Genomic DNA, 22,902 nt, shown 5'->3' with positions numbered 1-22,902 from the left:
CTAATATGTCTTGACTTTTTCTGTTACTTTGTAGCGTTTCTTTGGATGGCCGCACAATGTCGCGTGACGCCGACACACTTCCTTTTCAAATACTTCTCGTAACACACCAGCATAAATCAACTTTCAGTTAAGGAGCTGTTCAAACGTTTCATCAAGTTTATTCATTTACTTCTCGTTCTTTCTGTATATTTCGCTTATCTAAGGCAATCAAAATTACCTGTACAGTCGTTTCAATTAAACCTAATTTTTTGCGGAAAAAATTAAGGTATCGTAATAAATTTTCATCAATAATATAATAAATAAATCGACCTACAAGAGCCTAGCTATTAAATAAGAAGAAAGATAAAAAATTTTGTCACGAAAATACAAGAAAAATATGTATAAATAAATACCTTGCCAAAACTTGTGTTAATATTAGACCCATCTTGAATGGCGACTTAACTTTTTCTTGTTATAAATTTCTTCGTCAGACGTGTTCCTGAATTTGCGAAGTTGTAAGTCCTCGATGAGAAAAGAAAATTACTTCGAAAAAAAAACATTCGAGGGCTTTCTTTCGGACCAACTTCAAATGTTCGTTTATAAACTTTGAACTAAAGTCTCTAGTTGAACGTGCTTCCAAATCCATCATGAGGTTAAGTTACCTAATTATCTCGCAAAATTGAACCAAGAACATCACCAGAAAAAGCTACGGTGTTTTAATTTTCTCATATTTCTCTTTAAAAAGAATTTTCACGTAAATTTGCATGAGCGTATCTCAACACCATGGCAATAATAGAAGATCAAACGTCCACTTCACCCTGAACGCCGATAAATAGAACAAAATCCACGATGACATCGTATTTTTTCCGCGATTGTCCGCTTCAGGTTCGAACGTGTGTCAGTGATTGATGATATTGTAAATGACGAATGTTCTGAAATGAACGAACTTGGTCTGTTGACGTAAATACATTGCTCGTATATGACGAAAACAGAAACGTCTTCTGAAGATACCTTAAATTCGTAGTGTCACGTTTCAAGACGCATTGATAACTCTCAAGCTAACGAGTTCTATTCAAAGAAATTCAGACAACTCCGTTCCAAATACCTGTATTTACTGTTGTTATTTCTAGTATATTTCATGGATCTTACACTGCATCAGAGCGTCTATTCTTGGGAATTCGACTATTCTTACGAATTGCTTTTGCTTCAGCATCCAATTTCATACATCCAATTTCCTTTCCGTTTCAATTAACAGTGAAATTAATATTTGCAGTTATCATTTACATTTAGGTACCTTTTTATCAACCATATTTTGTTTGTTTTCTCTATCTTTTACACATTTTTGCAAACAATCTTAAGTACTCTATGATTAGAAAAAGAACACATGAGGTACCTATAGAAAAAGTTGTATTGTCGCTTTTTAGCAGAAGTTCTTGTGTAAACTCCTCATTCATTCATAAGGGAATACTCGTTCTTCATATTGCTCTTTTTAATAATGACGAGAATACTTGCCGATGTGTATTTTTTTTTACATTTGTATCGTCCCCGCTGTTTTAGAATTTGGAGCACATGTGTTGTTCTTAAATTATTCTGCCAATATTTTTATCTAGTTCAAAACGAAAATTATAATTATATTTTAAAATTTTTTTACTGTCAACGTTCTAGATGATGTATATTTAGACCATCATGCTAGAGATCAACGAACTGTGAATTTAAAGAACGTAAAGGTTACTCTTGTCCTCAATTACACATGTACATATGCATATAAGTATGTATTACACCGAAGCCAGATTCATGGCACATATGCGCATAGGTGTTAGGCGATAAGGATTATCAGCTGATCCTATGGGGCTTGCAGTGCGCGGGGGCGGCGGGTGCTCAAGCTCAACCAACGGGCCTGCAGTCGCTCGCCTCGCGTCGCTGCCAGCGGACGGTCGTTGGCTCTCCACGTGTCTTGCCGGCAATATCTCAAGTAAACTAACCCAACTAGTTACTTATTTAGTGAGCTCGCTGTTGGAATACAGTGATTTCTGTGAAGTGAAATTTAGTAAACTGAAATTTTGTGATTTCGTGTTACGAACTTCAACAGACGAACACCACGCCGAGCAAAGGTATTTGAACTTGTCTACGTAGATTACGTTTTTCTTATTCATTTCCACATAAAGTTATTGGCTACTGTATAACTAGCGTTATTAAAAAATACTTCCTAACTTCACGTATTGGTTTCAAATGTCGCTTCCAACATAAAATAATGCTTTACGAAATTATGAGTCGTATTCTACAAATATTAGGTCAAAAAAACTTAACAGACAACTAACGTAGCCCAAACAACGTGCTTTTTCAATCACATACCGCATTATTTAACACTATAATATTTATGGGGGCCATAAAATTTAAGGGGGTTACAGAATGAAGGCTATTGATTCGCGACCCTAATAAAATTCGCATATTGAGAAGATCTCCCTTCGTATACCAACCAACACATAAAGAACTTGGGGAGAGAAACGCCTCGGGCAATCACTCACAATCTAACGGATGTAATTCATAAACTCAGACAAACTTGCCCTTAAAATCAATTTCAATATTAAATAGCTTATTGTTATACGGATTAAAGCAAAATGTGGCGTCAAATTAAAAAAGTCGCGATAGATCATAAGCAAGCTGCCATAGCAATTTAGTTAATGACGTTAGTTTGCTGAAACTTGATGACGCATATTCGAAGCATGGCGTCGGCAAATTTCTATGTATACTAAATTTATATACTTTAATTCAACACTTTAAGTTCTTTGTTATTGTTCTCGTAGAACTTTCGAGTGTCTTTACTTTAAACAAACGGAAATTAATATCATAAAATATTATAAATATTAACGTTTCAAAGTAATTTAACAATTTCAAGAAGTTAGAAATGTCGCGACGGTCTTCAATTATTTTTGAGCATTGAAATCGCACTCCAAAATAAATATACAAACTAATTATATTTGTAACAATCTCTTAGCGTACTTTTAATACTACACTAGCCAAAGTTGCATATCTTTTTTAGCTGCTTCCGCTATATTCAACAACTTTACACCACCGCAACATTAATCTTTATAACAAATGTACATTAACTTTTGCTTTACTATTACGCCCACTAAAGTTTACATCATACGTATTCTATCGAAGCTGCAGTGTTGCTTACACTCGCACTGCTCTTACAATAATGTTGTAACTCAAAACACGTGAAATTCAAGATTATACTATTGCTGAACGTAAAATTTGAATCTCTACACGTCCATACAATCGTCGTAAGAAAATTGTGATAAACAATTGAAATATATCTGTGGCAAACTTTTAGTGAGCTAGTTCTGAACAAAACAGTATGAAAAAATATGAAACTATTTTTCCCTTTTATTTTTAAATATGTTTGACAAGTAGGAAATTGTTTAGATGTCTGTAATAAACTTTAACATATACATAATTTTTAATAATCTTTCACGGGTAGTAAGTATTCGGTTTTCATCGATTCTGAAAAAAACATACTATACTATTGTGCGAAATGATTATACTGTCGTGGTAACAATAAACCTATGCGTTCAGGAATGCTAACCTGGAGAATCATCAACGCCCGTAGCAAAATTTTTGATTGCCATAATTTATGATAAGAATAGCACATTTCTAAACCTATGATACATTTGTAAATTTGTTACTGTGAATGTTGTCTGGATCCTCATCCGGAAGCATGCACTAACATAGTTAGAAACTGACTTGTCTTGACAACGTCCAAGCTGCACGCAACCCGTCAGGCTCCAGCACCTCCGGTTAATCTCCAGATACTCAAGATTATGACGAGCATCAAATTTTCTCCCTATTAAATGCCATTAAAACGCACTAAGAGTTTTCATACAGTGTTTCATTACACTTGTGATATGTTTCATCACGTGATAAAGCATGTTTTATTTTTAACTGAATGTATTGTTACATTGATTAACAAACCTATTACTGTGAATGATATTTCTGTTGGTGCTTTGCTACCTCTTTTGTTGTTAAATTCACTAAGAAATTTCGCAAATATAATTTTGCTAATACTGAAATTTAAGTTCTTTAGTGAATTCTTTTTAACACCAATGGATTTTCTTTTTGGTCAATTTCATTTTCAAATCCAAATTGTAACAGACAGTCTTGACGTGTATGTTTGCCATGAGGGAAAAACCGTCATGTCTGGAAACTCACGTAAAACTATTTTTATAGAGTTTATAAACAGAAACTTTGTATCGAAATGACAAACCGCAACTTACAGTGTCAAGGAAGATTATAAATTTTCTAGAGCCAGTATTATACACGATTATGTAAGTATTAATATCACTTATACAATTATTTTTGTTGCCTAATAGTTTATAGGCTTTCACCCGCTTCATAAGTATGAATAAAAGCAATCGTTTTACAATTACTGTTTAATCAAAAGCCAGTCGACGCTTTATTGATCTCTAAAGTTCTTTACGAGAAAAAACGATTCCAAAAAGTCGCTACCTTGGGAATTGCGTAACATAACGTAAGTTTGTAAACTGTTAACGCATTTTTTTTATACATCAATTATTTTTACTACACGCAACGAAAATAGAGGATCAAACAAAAGTACACCTTATACGGTGATGAAAAACTTATCAACTTCTAATTGTGAATCTATGATTGAAACTAGAACCAAATTTTCCTCCAATTCCTCTATATTTGCATTCGCAAAGGTTAAGCCAATGTTAGACTCTAAATTGTAGTGACCGACAGAGAATATACCCTCTTGAGTAGGACGCAAGACCCTTTGAAATTCTCAGAAACAACACAACAAAAAAAGGAAAATACTGTATAACAAATTCAATTTTATTTGGCGACCCTTTTGACATGTATGTATATACCAACAAGGAATGTTATCCAATTCAAACAAATCCTGCAAAGAGAGCGCCCTTCAAATTCGTAGTTACAAAGATACCACGATCGAAACTTCCTTTGATTACTCCGTCACGTGTCCTAGAGACACACGGTGTCCCTAACGACTTTGGTACTGTAGCGTCCTAAAGCCACATCGTCTCTCTAACGTGCAGCTGGGTTTTCATTTTCTTAAATTTATAAAAAAAAGAAATTACAAAAAAATGTATAGATGTATAAAATTTAAAAAAACTAAGATTGTTAGGGATACATGAGGCGTATCGGATTAATTTGACTATACAAAAAAGGAGACAACCATCGTAGATAAGAGAGGCGTATGAATCATAATCCCATCCCGATAAAGAAATATAAACCAGTAATTAATTAGATGACAATAAAGTCCGTTCTCATTAAGAACAAGAATTTGGGTTGGATATATCTCAAATGAGGATGTTTTTTAAGTACGTCTTCAAATAAATTAAAAAGTAATTATACCTTAAACAACTCGCAATGTCCTCGAATTCATTTGGACGCTCATAAATACCAAAAACTGTGACTTTTAGACTGGACTTAATTCAGCTCCGTTTTCCACTTTTTAATGTATTTTATGATTAAAACGCTTATTATACTACTCGATGTCAAGGGGCCTGCCTTAAGAGTGTGCGAAGTCCCTAATTAGCTCCTCACTCTGATAAATACATATGTATACAAGTTGCCCAAATTAGGGACACTAAATCTCTAACTTTTGTTACACCTCCCTAAAGTTGTAGTTAGTGTCCCTTGAAATCGTGTAGTGTATGCGTTTAATCCAATGTATATTTTTACCTTTGGTTATGGATTACTATGAAAAACCATTAGCTCATTCCATTGGTGCATACATAAATAGTGAAAGACGTACGTGTTTGTTTGTTTAAATTATTTTCTCCGATAAGTCGATTAAGTAGTTGTATAATTTATACATTTTTCTAATGACATATTTTTAACGCTGGCCGAATACCAGACCATATGTTATAATTATAATAGCAGTAGGCTCCTTGTGAAAGAGTTCGTCCGCTGAGCAGTACTGCCACTTACCTATTTCTGGCGCCAAGCAGAAATGTGAGCATTGTGAGCATTACTGCGTTCCGATTTTCAAAGGTAAGCTGGCACTTGGGACTTGTCAACTCATGTCTCAGGGTGATGGGCGCAGTAGCAGATCTTTGCAATTTAAAGCTCTGAGTGGCACTGCAACTGTTCTTGACAGGCGCACGACTTGTTCTTTCCGTCACTTGGTATCAAAAATCTAATCTAATTGCGCCATCGCGGTTGGGGATTGACAATATTAGTGGGATATAAGTGTGAATGTCGAAAAAAGGTTGATTTGCAGGACCTGTGGCAATTAATTACACCAAAGACGCTGCTCAACGAGATTGACGAAATCGTCTGTCCATGTACTGTTGATACTGTGTTTATTACATTGTCCGTCGTATCACATCATTACGAAAATAGAGAAGGAGAGAGAGAGAGAGAGGTTGTCTCTTGTACAATCACGATCAGTATAGAATCGTTTATAAGTTAACAGAATGTGAGAAGCGACGAAAATAAATTTACAATATACCTCCTTCATACATGTTCGCTGCGTCTAATCTTCGTACGTTTGAGGGAGTAATTAATACAACTCTATTAGAACTATAATCGATATTAATAGTAGAGTGTGTTAGTGTGTTTTGCACTGTCAGTAATTGCTGCACAATCACCTGATTAATAAAATGGTATAATTACACATGTCTATCGCTCGTACTCTGTATACAATAAGCTTTATCAATTTCTTTAACAATGTCTCTTTGGAATTATTCTTACAATATGGTGGCTTTTTCCTCACAAATGTGGATAACTTTGGTCTTACTTTTTATCAGTCAAAGATATTAAAAATACATAACGTAAAACACCTAATATGAAACCTCAAGCCTACAAAAAAATAAACAATTACGATATCATATTTCACGTTATACTTCTATATTTTTATAACGATTAAGTAATCAAATGAAGTCAGTAACAACCACTTATTTTATACTGAACAGTGATGAAGTGATGTCACGACATTTCCGCTGCCGAACACAGAAATCCGTGGTAAAAATCTAGTGACATGAAGCCAAGCATGAAATCAATAGCAGGCAGCGATCCCGCGAACCACGGACACGCATTCCGCGGTATCGATTGTTCCCGGCTAAATATTCTGTTTTACTTCGAAGCAGGTGGCTTTGTTTATTTGTTCACGGGTTAACACGCTACAAAGAAATCTTCGATTCCCCGGCGTTCGATATCTGCTTGCCGACATACTGTTTATCGACAATTTCTCTCACAACTGTCTGGAACTAGTTTATTTGGAACAAATTTATCGTTAATTTTACAGTAGGTTGTATTAGTTGAATGTTCAACGAACTTATTATATGTATATAGGTAGGAGTAGAATTAGTCTTATCAGAATGCGCTTTTATGTATTGTCTATGTTGTTAGAGCTAGATAATTAAGACAATTCATTAAATTTGAATTATATAAAGTTTATTGACCACCATTGTTTTTCTAGTACTTGAAATCCCGAACTTCTCACAACAAAGGTATTAAACGTGGTTTTGATTTCAAAGAACTCAATCGAGGTAAATACCATTTACTTCCTCCTAAAACAGGATTTGACAAATAAGTGTTCCAGAAGCTGGAGACAGTCACGTAAGCAAATCCTCAATACAATTATATTCACAATTCACGCACGGCATGGTATCTCTCTAAAGCGAGTCTATACGATGTGAGCATTACATCTGTACCAACTTGCTAATTACTTGTTAAGTTCGCAGCTTACAGCTTTCAATCTCGTGCGAGTTGTCGCCTTGCTTTCGACTTTGATGACACGCTCATGCAAGCAGCGTGCTTTATACATGGATTCAGAACATTTCGATACAATAGCACTTACTTGTATTATTTAAATTGATAAAATATTTATCTGTGACCATCTCTTCGCGAATGCCTTGCTTTATCTATCCATTAGTATTCAATCTACCCATTAGTTAACAATACAAATTTGTATTTGCTAAGCAGCAGTGTACAATTTGCCATGCACAATTTTACGTGGTCCCTTGAACTGTCAACGCTATGTATATCAGTTGAGGTGGTAGTAACACAGTAAGTCTTACTGTAAGACGGGCAACAAAGCGTGAATTGATGATAGAATAGTGGATATTCTCAAACGACATGCGAGGTGAGAGAAGATTTCAACAAAAAATCGATTATGGAACAGTATGAATTAATGCTGTAACATTGTAACGATTCACCCACTGATGACTTAACAAAAACTATGAAAATTAAGTACAATCACTGCAACAATTATGTACAATCACAAAACGCGAGCACGCACGATCATTTCGCGCGCTATTAATTTCAACAGAAGCATTATAGTATAATACTACCAATTATAGCATGTCACATTTGCGTTAATCCTTGCTTTTTTTCTTTTTTTTTTATTGTGACTCGGCAAAATGACTGCACTGCGCCTGATGGAAAGTGCGAATACAGTCCAGAGATGAGAGTAGCGGATGGAAAACACAAATATTTTCACTCCGTCACTATCATTTTGCCGATCTGGCCAAATGCTTCTTCACACTACGTTTGAAGGACCCGATGTTATAGAGGGGAGGGAACACATGCGCCGGGAGTTGGTTCCACAATTTGATAGTTCGGCATAAAAACGAATTGCCAAACTTTTTAGTGCGGGACGGTATTGAACTGACCGTCCAACTGTGGCAACGCAGTCCGGCACGGGTGGTCCGCTGATGGAAAGGAGAGGAAGGGATAAGGTTGAATAACTCTTCAGAGCACTCACCGTGGTACAGGCGATAGAATACACTAAGAGACGCTATATCTCTGCGAAGCTGTAACGACTCCGCATGCTCAGTTACATGAGGATCGTTGACAACACGGAAGGCGTAGCGCTGCAGTCCATCTAGGGCATCGAGCAAGTACTTGGCAGAGCGGTCCCAAAGGTGCGAACAGTACTCCATGCTGCTTCGGACCTGAGCTTTATACAACAGGTATCGCAGCACTGGAGTAAAAAATCGGTGCACCTTGTTCAGGATGCCAAGCTTACGCGACGCGGTACAGATGACGCTCTCGATATACTCTTTGTTGCTCATGTCCTTCCGGATGCTCATCCCCAGTAGGCTGAGCTTGTCCTGCAGCGTCAGCGTTGTACCCTGAAGATGGGGAAGTGGAAGGAATGGGAATTTTTTGGAGCTGAACGCGCATACCTGGGTTTTCTTGGCGTTGAACTCAACCAAGTTTCGGGAGCCCCACGACGATATATGTTCCAAAACATGGTTGAGCTCAGCGACAAGTTTTTCCCGGTTTCTCTCAGGGTCCTCCCGGCTGCTTGACGATTGCTTATAATAGCAACCGTGCACTGTGCTATCATCTGCATAGCAATGAATGTTGCCAAAAGGCAACAAGTCATTGATATGCAGAAGGAACAGCGTGGGCGACAGCACGGAGCCCTGTGGCACCCCAGCATTAACTGTCACGAGCCGCGAAGTGCCTCCGTCAACAAGGACACAGGAGATCCACTCACAAAGGCAGCCGGGAAGACCATATGCCGGAAGCTTGGAGAGGAGACCACGGTGCCAGACCCGATCAAAGGCCTTAGCAATATCCAGACTTATCGCTAAGGTTTCGCCCTGTTTGTCGATAGCTTCACCCCAGAGATGCATTAGATACGCTAGAACGTCACCCGTTGATCGGTTCGGCCGAAACCCGTACTGTCGATCATTAAGAATGGAGTGACGTTCCAGGTGCCGGATTATCTGGATATTTAGAATCCGCTCCATCACTTTGCAGAGCACTGAAGTGACAGCTATTGAGCGATAGTTTGTCGGATCAAACCGATCTCCTTTCTTGGGGATAGGTTGCACGTTGGCCTCCCTCCAAGCTAGGGGCACGTTACCAGATTGGTATGAGAGGCGGTATAAGCGCGTCAGTACGGTTACTTGTTTTAAAGCGAAATGCAAATTACACTTTGCCTATCTCGGTTGGACCTGTGCATTGCTAATTATTCTAACTCGTCCCGTAACTCGATTTCAATCGAGTTGGCCTACCAAATTTGCGAAATTAAAACACACGAAACATGATCGTTTTTCCATAGGACTGAAAGAGACAGTTTCTCCCTAAGCAGTATTTTATTGTGGCATATGGGATCTCGACTATGGGGAATTTGCCTCGTCGGACGAAACACTCTGGCGTTTTGTTGGAAAACTAACTACTTACTGACATTGTATAGTAAGGCTATATACCAAGATAAAATAGTCAGACGTTTCGTCGGTTTAAAATTAATTTAAATCTTGTTAATGTAGAGATTAACGTGTTATATTATTTGACGGTCTGGGTGGCCCAACGTTTTATACTGTGGGCACTGGATGAGAAAGTCCCGGGATCGATACTCGGTAAGGCCAATTTGGGGAATGAACTTTTCTAAATGGATTCTGGTCTGGCTGTTCCCGAAAGTGGCCCAGAGTGAATTCAGTTGCTCTGGTACTCATATTACAGGTAATTCCCTAGTTTGAGACCAGGCTATTGGCGTGGTTGTCTGGCTCATTACATTATTCCTCGATAAAACAATTTCGTAAACCCACCTATAAGGCCAATGGGAATCGCGTCATATGGACTCTTCGCCACTGGATACACAATACCCTTTCGTTTTACACAGTAACACAGTTTAGAAACCCGTACCATTCCTGATGACGTGTTAGCACGGCCTTAATGCGATTCTATTAATTCTATTAAAATCAAACTTAGAATATCTTAAGAAATGAAACTATTTTTTCGTTTCGGATCAAAATCGTATATATTTTTCCATCAGCCATGGTCACACCATGGGACCTGTTTAAAAACGTTGGTTTGTTACGCACAAAATAGTTTCATTTCCTATGTGGAACTATCGCGAAAACCTAAGAATTAGAATATCTTCTTTACATCGCACTTAGTTCAAAACATCCTACTTCCTCGAATTAAATTTGGAGATACTTTGCTCCGTTTTAATCATCCTCTCAACTCCCAACGCCGTGTACTTAATTTTTTTGCTGGAGTCCTTGGAAGTACGGCTCCAGATAAAAGTTCCGACTTAGAGTAATTAATACAAATTTCTTTTCCAACACTTAAATTGTAATCCTTGATTGATTACTTTTTTCACAGAATTTGTTAAATACAGTATTCATTTTAGTGAACTAATCACAGTGTCTTGGTCCGTAGTGCGCGCGTGAATGAAGATCGTAAATCATGGTTTTAAAATACCTGAGTTCGTTGTTTACCGTTGTAAACCATTGTTTACATAACTAGTCGTTTTAACAATTCACGTGGGTGACAATAAGCACACATCGTCATCGTCATATAGGCCTCGCAAGTTTCTATGCCACTCCCCACGGTTCCGTGCTAATCTCATACAGATTTGTCCCACAATTCCTGCGTTGTCCTCCGCCCATCTCAACGCTGAATGCCTGGCGCTCCTGTATTAAGCACACATATGTATATATAAAACTAATTTTTATATTTATATCATGTTTGGATTTTTAAATTTAATGTTTTGCTTAAGGGATATTACTTGGGTTCGAATTGATAATTATCATGGATAGGAAATGAAACTATTTTTCCGAATTTAAATCGCGTATATTTGTTTTTTTCAAACAAACCGACGTTTCGGGCCCTTTACAGGTCCCATTACACGGTTGACTGAGGTGGTACAGTCTCAACCAGTTATGTCTAATATTGATGCAAACCACCCTATTTTTTCACTATAGTTACAATAGTTATTAATTAAATTTTTAATTTTACAAAGAAAACATTCCAATTTACGCTACATTAAGTTTTACAAATTATTTTATTGAATGAATTTTTATTAAGTTCAATTTATTATTAATTAATAATAGAAATTAGAATAAACTAAAACGTATTAATTAGTACTGCAGTCTTATGTCTGTTTGGGATTTTTCATTAGAGGAAATACTGGATCCCAAACTGGTGGTACGGAGAAACCATCTTCCCTGTTCAAATTAGGATGTTTTTTTTTTAATTTCAATGGCCTCTCGCAGCATCCTGGGTAGATAACTGACTTCTTTTGCAAGTACCTGGGGTTTGTCAAACTTCATTGAATGTGTAGGTTTATCCATGACATGCTCGCAAGACTATATAGATGTTTAAAAAAAAAGGAACTGAAAACGCTACCGTTTAACATTGCTAGAATGTCGTGGCATGTGTTTGTATTAAAGACCTATCCAGATTTGTCAAACGACAATCTCAAGTAAGTCACAAACCAAATCGTTTTTCCAAAGATTTTTCTGCGTGTTTGTTTCGTTTTCTCACTGTTAGTCATTTTTAGTCAGAAATTAAAGAAACAAAACTGTGAATCAGCATGGATAATTATTTACCCAATATATAACGGATAATTATCATGATACTTATCAAAGGAAGTAAATATATTTACAATATTATGAAATAGATATTTATTTCATAATTTCCAATTCTGGATATTACGATAGAGGCTGAGTAGCTATTCACATTATTCAATAAATTCGATTCTAATACCAACACGACCAAAAAAAAGAGTATGTCAAAATACGATCAATAACACTCTACATTTCGTTGTCGTCGGAATACAAGAATACAAGATATTTATTCGCTGAAAAATGTAGTTTACAATGGTGTTATAGTATATTATTGTTAGATCGTTCACAACAAAGACAATTCTTATTTCAATCACGCACAGTGGTTAAATTTTACATTTTATGTTATCTATTAAAAAATCATTTATATTGTAGTAGCATTGTGTAACTAACAAATTATGTAATTTTATTTTAAATTGCCCACAATTTAATTCTTTAACTGCATCTGGTATTTTATTATTTAGGTGCCAATATAAACATCGTTCTATTGTAAAATTCCAAGGTGGGGCGTTGTTTTGGCCGTATTTCTATTTTGTTCCTTGTTTTCCTGGGATGTCTGGTTTTCACTAGATTAAAGTTGCCTGGATTTTGTTTTATATAAACACAGGCCTCGTAAATAAACATAGATGGTAGGGTTAAAATCTTTAGTTGTCTAAAATAGGGTACACAGCTTTCTCGCTGGCCCACACCAAACATGGCCCTGACACATTGCTTCTGGGTTTTAAACAGTGGTGTAATATGTGTTGCAGCAACGTTCCCCCCGGAATCGACAAATATAACTAAATATTATATATATATATTATATTATATATATATATATATATATATATATATATATAGAAATAGAACGCATACTTCCTGATATGGTGGAATATGTATACCGTTGTACGCGGATAGATTCCAAAGTAAAGAATCAAATATAAGAAGACCTAAATGTGGAAAATATGAAAGAGTGATCAACGGCCTGCAAAAACTATAATATATAGAGGGAATATTTGTGCACTTTTATGAGATTCACCCTGGTCAATTTCCGCCGGAAGTAAAATGTTCGAAATTCAAATAAATAAGATGGCCGCCATACCAATTTCAAAGTCTATCACGGAAACTATTAGAGACCTATCTCTAATAGTTTCCGGAGGTGCTCGAAGGAATGTCATAGAGATTAATAGTGCTCAACTGCCTGGGTTAAAAAAAACAAGATGGCGAATTCAAAATGGCGGCCGAAGATAAACTTGCTTCGATCCGGCTGAAAATTGTTATGCTTGCTATGCTAAATTAGGAGTCCTTAACCATAATTTGGGATGAAAGTTTCTTTTCGCCACTGTTTAATATGGCTTTTTTTTCGTCAAAAGTGGCTGCCGAAACCGACTTGCTCTGATTCGGCTGAAAATTGGCATGCGGCGGCTTCTAGAAGTGCCGGATAATAATTTGTGGTCAAAATTGGTGTTTCGCCATTTTCAAATATGGCCGCCATAGAAGCGTTCGTTGGCGACAGAAAAGAAAATACTCTACTCCCTTTGAAAATTTGCATGTGTGGGTCTATATGAATGCTTGATAATAATTTGTGATTAAAAATGGTTTTACGCCATTCTTTAACATGGCCGCCATTCAACAACTAATAAAAATTAGCTCTAATTCAACTGAAAATCGATATATGGAGATCTCTATAGGTGTTTGATAATAATTTGCGGTCGAAATTAATTTTTTCGCCTTTTTTAAATATGGCTGCCATACAAACTTTTTTAGCGCCAGATAAAAATTTGCTCTAAGTCGAATGAAAGTGGACATGTCGGGGTCTCTATGAGTGTTTAATAATAATTAGCGGTCAAAATTTATTTTTCGCCATTTTTCAATATGGCTGCCATAGAAACTTTTTTGGCGGTAGATAAAAATTTCTTCTAATTCGACTGAAAATGGCATGGCTTCAATCACAATTTGGGGTAAAAATTTTGTTTTTGCCGTTTTTCGATATAGCCGTAATTTTTTATGTAAATGGCTATTGAAAAAACTTGCTTTGCTCGGGCTGAAAATTGGCACGAAAAGTTTTCTAAGATTGTTTGATAACAATTAGTAGTCAAAATATATTTTTGCAATTTTTAAATATGGCCGCCATTAAAGAGCTATTTAAATTTTTTTAAAACAAAACCATAAGTGCCGAGGCCGAGGTCCGCGTAGGACGAAGCGTCCAACGCCATCAAATTGAGATAATATACGGAGACGTAATAGATTACGAGTACAAGATCTCACAATTGTAAAAATGTAAAGCATGCTTCCCGATGTAGTGGAAATGAGATACTTATTATAGCGTTGTTGTATCTCAACCGTCTCTATGTTAGGTTTCATTTTCTTGAAAGCTATGCCAAAGAGAAGTATTTAAGGGGGAAAAATGCCAAACTACTGGCGAATTTCGTGTACTATGTAGGTACTATGAATACCAAATCAACGATAACCCAGAATACTCAGACCAAAACCAACTTAGAAATGTTCGTTTCTTAAATTGGCATAAATCGAGGATCAACCTCCTCATCAAGCGCCCATAGTACTAACTACTGTGCCACCGAAGAGCATGAGCACACCCCGTAAACTGAAAACGACCACGCGCCGCGGGCCGAGCCCGACCCCGCCGTAAGTGGCGTACAGGGCTCGTACACCATATAATGATAGCTTTCAATAATCCTCAAGTAAGTAGTTGTAGTACCACCGCGCACCGCCGCCATCGCTCCCCACACAGAAATACAAAATAAATGTCTAATGAATGAATGACCTACAATAGGCTGAACAGAACAATTACGAACGGTGTACGTGTCAGTACGGGTGAACTGCACACACTAACACGATTAACCTCTACAGTATCTATAACTCGATTATGCACTCTAGTAGATAATCAATTAAACGGACGATGCCTTGACAATTTCGTACAAATGTACTTATTTACAACTACTACATTAAAGAGATCCGAGAGTCTTCAAATGATGTTCACTTTAGATAACTAATTATTATAGTCAGCCGTGACCACATTTGACAAAACAAATACCTATACGCGATTTTAGTATAAGTACAGATTCTTGTGAAAGAGTTCGTCCGGGGAATACTGCCATCTTACCTATTTCTGTCGGCAAGCAGTAATGTGAGTATTACTGCGTTTTAAAGGGTGATGGTGAAATTACAGGCACATGGGACTTATCAACTCATGTCTCAGAGTAACAGGTGCAGTGGCAGTGCCCCACAGATGCTTGTGTTTTAAAGCTCTGAGCAGCACTATAACTGTTACGGACAGGCGTGTCACTTAGCACCAGTCCCGTCGCTTGGCATCATAAAAAACTAAATTTTCCAAATTGGGTTATGTCTGAGTGTTCCGAATTCTGCCCTATAACGTAATTTCGTTTCGTAATTTATGTACGGGAATCCCTAGTTAGGGACCAGACTGAGTGCAACTCTCTGACAAATTGTTACTATAATTACTAATCGTTTGAGGTTAATATATCCATTGAATGTGACTCATATGTTATTAACATTAATATAAGCAGTAACGAGGTAAATCCAATTCAGTATATTTTATTATTAACTACTTAAACCGCAGAACAATTAGAACAATTGTATTATTACGTAAATGACAAACAGAAAACAACGAAAGTTTGCAATAAACTAATAACACTAACTAGTTAATTCCTTCCTTTAAAAATCTGCCCTTTGGAACCATTCCATCTTTTAGAAGTTAACACCTAATCAATAAGAGATAAACAAATATAAATTTAAAAAAAATCCCTGCAAAACCACATCGTTGCAAAATCAGCACTTTACTCAAAAGCTCTACAAAAGGTCTCACCATTTTAAGCCGAGAAAGTGGCTTTATAGCCGGCTGTCCGGCGCACCTAAAAGGAGGTCAGTCGTATAAAATGGAAGGTAAGTGTATGCACCTTATCCGCCAACGCAGATGCAACAATTTAATATTAACAACCCTAATATTATTGCAAATTGTAATTCTATATCAGAAAAACACTACCATATCTAATATTTACGATTGAATGGTAAAAGGAGCTAAGCGACACTTGGTTGAAAATTTATTACATTAACTTTTTCATAAAATTGTACCTTAAGTATTGTTCCCAATTTTACCTTAGCTTGTCACTTAAGTGTGTATACTACCTAAAATTTTCACGATAAAAAAAACAAACTTACCTCGAAATTTTACAAGAAAACCACTGTATCTAATAAGTACTTTACATATATCAATGATTATATTTTATATCAACTGAACTAAATAAAACACGTATCGTATACAATATAGTACATTTTTCAAATGGCTTTAACTTCGTTAGTAAAAAAAGAAATTAAGCCAGTAAGAAGTAAAGCCACCGTACCTGCCACTCGACCCTAGTAAAATGAACCGTATTTGTATGGGGTAACTGTATTTGCAAAATTTTAATTCGAGCTGATGTAGTGTCGACTTTTTTTAGATACAATTCAAGACGATCCTAATAAAATATTCACTTAAAAAAAGAAATTCCTACATTACAGCCTTTAAGAGCAAATTCAAAGAGAGTACCGACACTCAGGAGGTCACAACCTTCCAAGTTAACTGGCAACGGTAATAATAATACGTGAATGCATTTTGCACGGGCTGGGTGCACTACAGTTCAGTCACACCGGTTAATTCTTGCAGCAACGATGCATAACTACGGCCACTTGGCGAGACGTCTCTCGTGAATGCATTGTCTACTAGTTCCTCCGTAATTGTTTTGTTTGTCTATTGTAATATTATTGAAACTATCTGAGCATAGCATCGAAATACATTTTATAAGATTTACCCAGCATATTTTTTTTATTTATTCTATTTCAAAAAGATTTTACATAAAGAGACTCTTCTTTATCGCTAGGCAAAAGCTTAGTGATTTAACCAACTAGTTTTAGAGTATTTGTTTACACTTAAATAAATACTATATAGATATTATACTACAAACCAAGATAGTGTATCTTTAGAACAGCTTCGCATTTCTAGTACATATTTCGTCTACCATTATTCTTATTAAAAAAATAAGTGCGTTTTTCGCACAGTGGCGGTACTTCAACTGTTACGGACAAGCGTGACACTTACCACCAGGAAATGACAGTAAGATACCATGTGACGTAAAGAACAAGTCGTGACTTGTTCTTACCGTCACATGGTATCTCAAAAAAACCTCCTTATCACCTGATGGAAAGTGGCGATGAGGTCGACGATGGAGCATGCACACCTAAATAGTGCCTATTCACTCTCGCCTTGAAGGGCCTAAGTTATAACGTTCAGGGAATAAGTATGCAGGCAGAGAATTCCACTCCATAGCCGTTCGCCATATAAACGTGGAAGCGTAACGCTTCGTGCGAACAATCTTTGGAATATCCACAACGTAGGGGTGGAAGCCCAGCCTACGTCTCATTCCCTGATGATGGAAAGAGGTAAGCAGGATCAATTCGTGGAATTCCATCGCACTCTCCGTGTGCTGTAGAATAGAACTGCTTTGTTTGTCGATTGTATAATAAAGCCTTAATACAAATAGATTTAGTAGATACTTGCATACGGTAATATATCTCAGAAAACATTATCTACTGCTTCTATTATTACTTAATTAGTCTAAATTTGACAGTAAAATATCTTTTAAGACACCTGCGAATTTATAAAAAAAATCTGTTAATATTGTAATTAACATCGAAAATAAAAATCAGTGATTTATAGACAAATAAATAAAATACAGTTCTCAATAAATACAAGCAAAAATGTAGCATAATAACACAAATAAATAATAAAATATATTTTTCGAGGAATTTTTTCGTTCATCAATTTTCATTCGTACGTGACTGGACGTTCAATTACGTCTCTCCTCATTCATAGATCAAAGACTTTATTTTTGTCTATAGTTTTTCATTCTCATTCTGTCAATCATTCAGCCAATCGGTTTGTCTTCTAATTTTACATACAGTTCATATTACACGACATTGGCGAAAATCTCATATATCAAAGTGGTAGATTATGACTGAATTGAAATGTTAATAGTTCAAGGAATTGAAATATTATCATGATAGTCATCAAGCCAGACTTGTTACACTAAACTACTACACTAAACAATGCCTTATTACACTGCGAAGCAAAATTAGTTTCGTAACGAATTATGTTGGTTATGTCTCTTATATTAAAATTTAAATCAAAACTACTTTGTTTAACATACAACACAATACATAAGGCAATACTAATTAGTAATAACACAAACATCTCAAATTGGTGACATTGGACTCTGCTGCAGTGGAATATGGAACACATAACCCTCGATGATATTCTGAGTTAAGAACACACCAAAAAATTAACAAACACACACACAACAGTGCAAAACGACACAATTATAATCGTCGCCCATGGACATTTGCAACGTGAGATGAGCTGCCTACGCGTTGCCAGTCTTCGAGAGCCCTGTAAACACGCTTTTTGAAGAACCCCATGTCATAGCGCAAAGGAAATATTTCGGGAGGAAGATCATTCCACATCTTGCAGGTCCGAGGAAGGCACGAACGAGATGCCCGCGTGGTCTTACAATGCCAGGCATCTAAGATGTGGGGATGGGTTCTACTCCTTTGGCGGGAGGTGCGATGGTAGAAACGAGACGGTGGCACCGGTTCGTATAGTTCCTCAGAGCACTCCCCGTTATATCACAACAAACACATAAGACACAATTTAAAACAAATCTGCTTCATCATCTACTACGGTAAACTAATATTCATTTTAATTACCAACAAAACGTACACTGCACTATAAATAACCTAAATAAAATCTTACACCACAATGTAATAATAAATGTAAAATAAAATGCATTGTATTGATTACCTATCCATAGATCAATTCGTTATACATATATTAGGTACAAGGTTGTGTTGTTAAAAATAAACGTAGCATAGAAGAAATCTAGTTTTGGACCAGAATAGTTACATTATGTACAGGGTTAGAGCACGTCCAGTTTGACACTTAAGATTTAAACTAACTATAGTCTATATTGAATACGATAAGAACGCTCCAGAGTCCAAAGCGTCAGACTTGATTGTGCTCTTGACTATACCTACATCATCATTATCATTATCATCAATCCATTTATACGTCCCAGTATTGAGCACGTGTCTCGTCTCACTCGAGGGTTTAGGGCGTAGTCCGCCACGCTGGCCCAATGCGGGTTGGAGACTTCACGTTTTCAGAGGGTTGAGAAAATTCTTCGACGTGCAGGTCAACACAATGTTTTCCTTCACCGAAAAACTCGTGGTACATTTGAAATTCAATTTCGCACATAACTTCCGAAAAAGTCAAAGATAGGAATCCACGGTCTGTGCTTGAGGGGCGGTAGGTCAAGCCAATAGGCTACCACAGTTTATACTGTACCTACACTATAGCAAAAATGTACAAAAAAAACTTATTTCGAAAACAATTCTTTCAATTCAACTAGTACCACAATATTTTTCCCCACATTGCATAAAGATATACCGACTCTAGGTATACATTATGTCAAAAATCATGGAGAAAATGTGCTTTTCCTGTTTTCTGGTTTTTTTTTTAAATTATGGCACAATAACAGACAGACACAATTATAACTGTGCTCAACATTCAAAAGTACTTAAACGGACTTAAACTTGTTGTTTGTACACACAACTTATTAATGTTATTAACAACGTCATAAAACCAATTCGAACACGACGAATAAACAAAGATCTGAGGAGAAACATAAAGACTATAACAGCATAGTTTTAGAAAGAAAACTAAATTAACGTAGTACATTAGCCTGTATGTAACACATAAGCGCAAAACTAATAACGTTATTTAGCGCTATAGAAGGTAGCACAATGACCAGTATACACTTATAAAGATGACCTACATCGATTCTGCTCGTTTATTGTGTCATTTACATGGTTATTGTTACATCTAGTACATACACAGGCCGTAAACTAACCAAAACCCAAAATAATCGGTAGATTATTTCGTATTTAATAAAGCTATAACTAAAAAAGACACTAAAAAAAAGACCGGCTATTAATTTGTAAGTGTAAGCATTTGTTATTCCCAAATGTAGAGCAACTAGCCATGAAACACTATTTAAGTTCACTGCACAGCACTCGGGATAATAATATATAAAGAAATAATTTTAATGATTCCTTAAAAAGTACTGTAGAGATCGCGTACCAGACTCTATTACATCTTCTTGCGCTCATGACAACCGCCCGTAACTGTAGGTCTATTATACAGGATCATACTTTTAAATGTTCTTCTTTTTTTCTTTTTGGCCGTGTCTCTTTTTACATTTTGCCAGTATCGTGTTTTCCCCTCACTAAAACTATTTTTAGTTTCTTTAACTGTTACCAGTAACATTTTTTAAAGTTTTGTATGATAATTTGTATATCGCTTCTAGCGGTCACAAGTGGAACTAAAATTTATTGTACATATATTTTAGGCGGTTGTAAGAAACATCATAGTGCAGTCATATGTATAAACTCAAATAACATGTCTTATTTAACGTTTAAGTATAAGCATCCTCAACAATTAATAACTTACATTTGTTCAGGCCAAGCGTAATTGAAGCGAATACTGTGAAAATAATCTCGCACACTCGATATAATAAGGCTACATTTACAAAATGACACCTTTTCAAGAGAAAGGTACTCGTATAAAGATTCTACGATAACTTTTTTGTCTTAAATAGGAGAGTTATACAATTCCTCATGTACGTAGTTTGTTTCGTGTAGTTTATATTATGTTTGTGACATGTGACTTTATTATACCAGGGGTTCTTCTTTATAAACTTCGCTTCTTTATAAATTTCGTCGTCTTTTATTGGCTTTGTCACTCGGGCCTCACATAATTAAATACAAGGAAGGTCCACATTAATTTTATTGTAGAAGTAAAGAAAGGGGACGAAGAAGAAATTATTAAATTCCCGTTAAGAACGATTCAAAATTTCAAAGATAGTGGCCATGAACCAGAAAAAAGAGTGGTAAAAAGGTGGGACGACGATGAAAGGGGTCGCATCGTCACAGCTTTATGACACGTATCATCTATAGCAGCTACACTCAACCTTTTTTGCCATTGGGTCACATACACATGTTTGCTGTATACGGGTCGCAACATTTTTGGGTGTTGATTTTTTTAGTGAAGACCTAGTTTTATATTTACTCTGCATGTAATGAATAAAACACAAAACCTAAATGTGTCAGTGCGTGGCAAGGAACGAGCAAGCCGTGAACAGTAGAGGGTTTAAAAATTTAGTAACCTAGTATTAGTTTTGAAAAGCTCCTCCCTAATAATAGAAAAGCTTGGCGAGCCGCAGGTTGAGTATGCCTGATTTAGGGACTGTCTGTATACCCTAATTCAATTGACAAACAAATCATCAAATAAGTAGCTCCAGTATACCAATGCTATAACTATCTCCCAAAGCATGTTGCATCATGTCCCGAGACGTCTCAATCAATGTTTATAGGTAGCTTTAATATAGTCCACACAAATATGTACGGGTTGCGTAACGCCATAGCATGGCGACAATTGACTGCCCTAGATGATGTCATCTACCCGCACACTATCGCAGCATGTGGGAGAGCATGCAGTGAAATTTCTTGTGGAGCGTAACAACTGCCATCGATCTTCACTGTCGTTTAATATTCAAGTCGCAAAATGTATCCCAAAACATAATGTTTAACGATGATTTATGTATGATACACTTAACAGTGAAAGAAACTTTATTCAGATTCCCAGAAAACGGAATACACAAATAACATAGGGTGTATAATACCTATTTTTTTTATAATATTAAGTGACAAGACGAATAAGTGGTGCACCTGGTGCTAAGCTGCACGCGTGTCCATAACCAGTCCAGGTGAGTGCCAGTCAGAGCTTTAATTCGCAAAGATCTGACAGGCACTGCCACTGCGCCCGTCACCGACGAGTACATATGTAAGTTGTCAAGTCCCATGTGCCTGTAATTTAACCAGCACCTCATACACTTTAAAACCGGAACACAGTAATGCTGACCTTACTGCTTGGCGGCAGAAATAGGTGAGATAGGCAGTACTTTCCTTGACGAACTCTTTCACAAGGAGCTCTACTACTGCTTAAAAACCTGCCTCTGAAACTCCGGAATGATTAAAAATAAATTACAATTACAAAATTTTTCTTCTAAATACTATTACTCTTAGTAGCAGTAGCGCTCATTGTAAAAGATTTCGTCCAGGAAATGGCAGTTCTTATGTATTTTTACCGCCAAGGAGTAATCTGAGTAAAAAGAGTGCTGGTGAAATAACAGGCACATGTTCTTGTTAACTTATGTCTCAAGGTGATGGGCGCCATGGCAGTGCCCCTCAGATCTTTGTGACTTCAGTCTTCAGTCTTCACGCTCTTAGTGTCACTGCAACTGTCATAAAAAACGTTACCGCTGTAAAATAGCGTAATAAGGACACTTTAGCAAAATGACAAGTTTTCAGGAAATAGGTTTAAGGATTCTGCTAACGAAAGTAATTATAATTATAACTTATATATACTTAAATAAGAGAGTTACACAATTTCACTACATAATTC

At 36.4% G+C, this 22,902-nt stretch overlaps 1 protein-coding gene across 3 annotated transcripts in view; it reads left to right on the top strand.

Moving 5' to 3' along the window:
* The first annotated feature begins 1,887 nt into the window (after positions 1 to 1,887).
* The window catches only part of LOC113230693 (dystroglycan), an 80,804-nt gene continuing 59,789 nt past the window's right edge, over positions 1,888 to 22,902 (top strand). For all 3 annotated transcript variants that reach the window (XM_026464737.1, XM_026464736.1, XM_026464735.1), the window contains exon 1: positions 1,888 to 2,090. The gene's annotated coding sequence lies outside the window, so the exon portion shown is untranslated. The remainder of the gene's footprint in view (positions 2,091 to 22,902) is intronic.

Source organism: Hyposmocoma kahamanoa, unplaced genomic scaffold (genome assembly GCF_003589595.1).
Source record: "Hyposmocoma kahamanoa isolate Upper Pololo Valley unplaced genomic scaffold, ASM358959v1 64, whole genome shotgun sequence".
Classification (NCBI taxonomy): domain Eukaryota; kingdom Metazoa; phylum Arthropoda; class Insecta; order Lepidoptera; family Cosmopterigidae; genus Hyposmocoma; species Hyposmocoma kahamanoa.
Note: the sequence above shows the minus strand (reverse complement) of the source record. Positions and strands in the feature narration are given on the sequence as shown.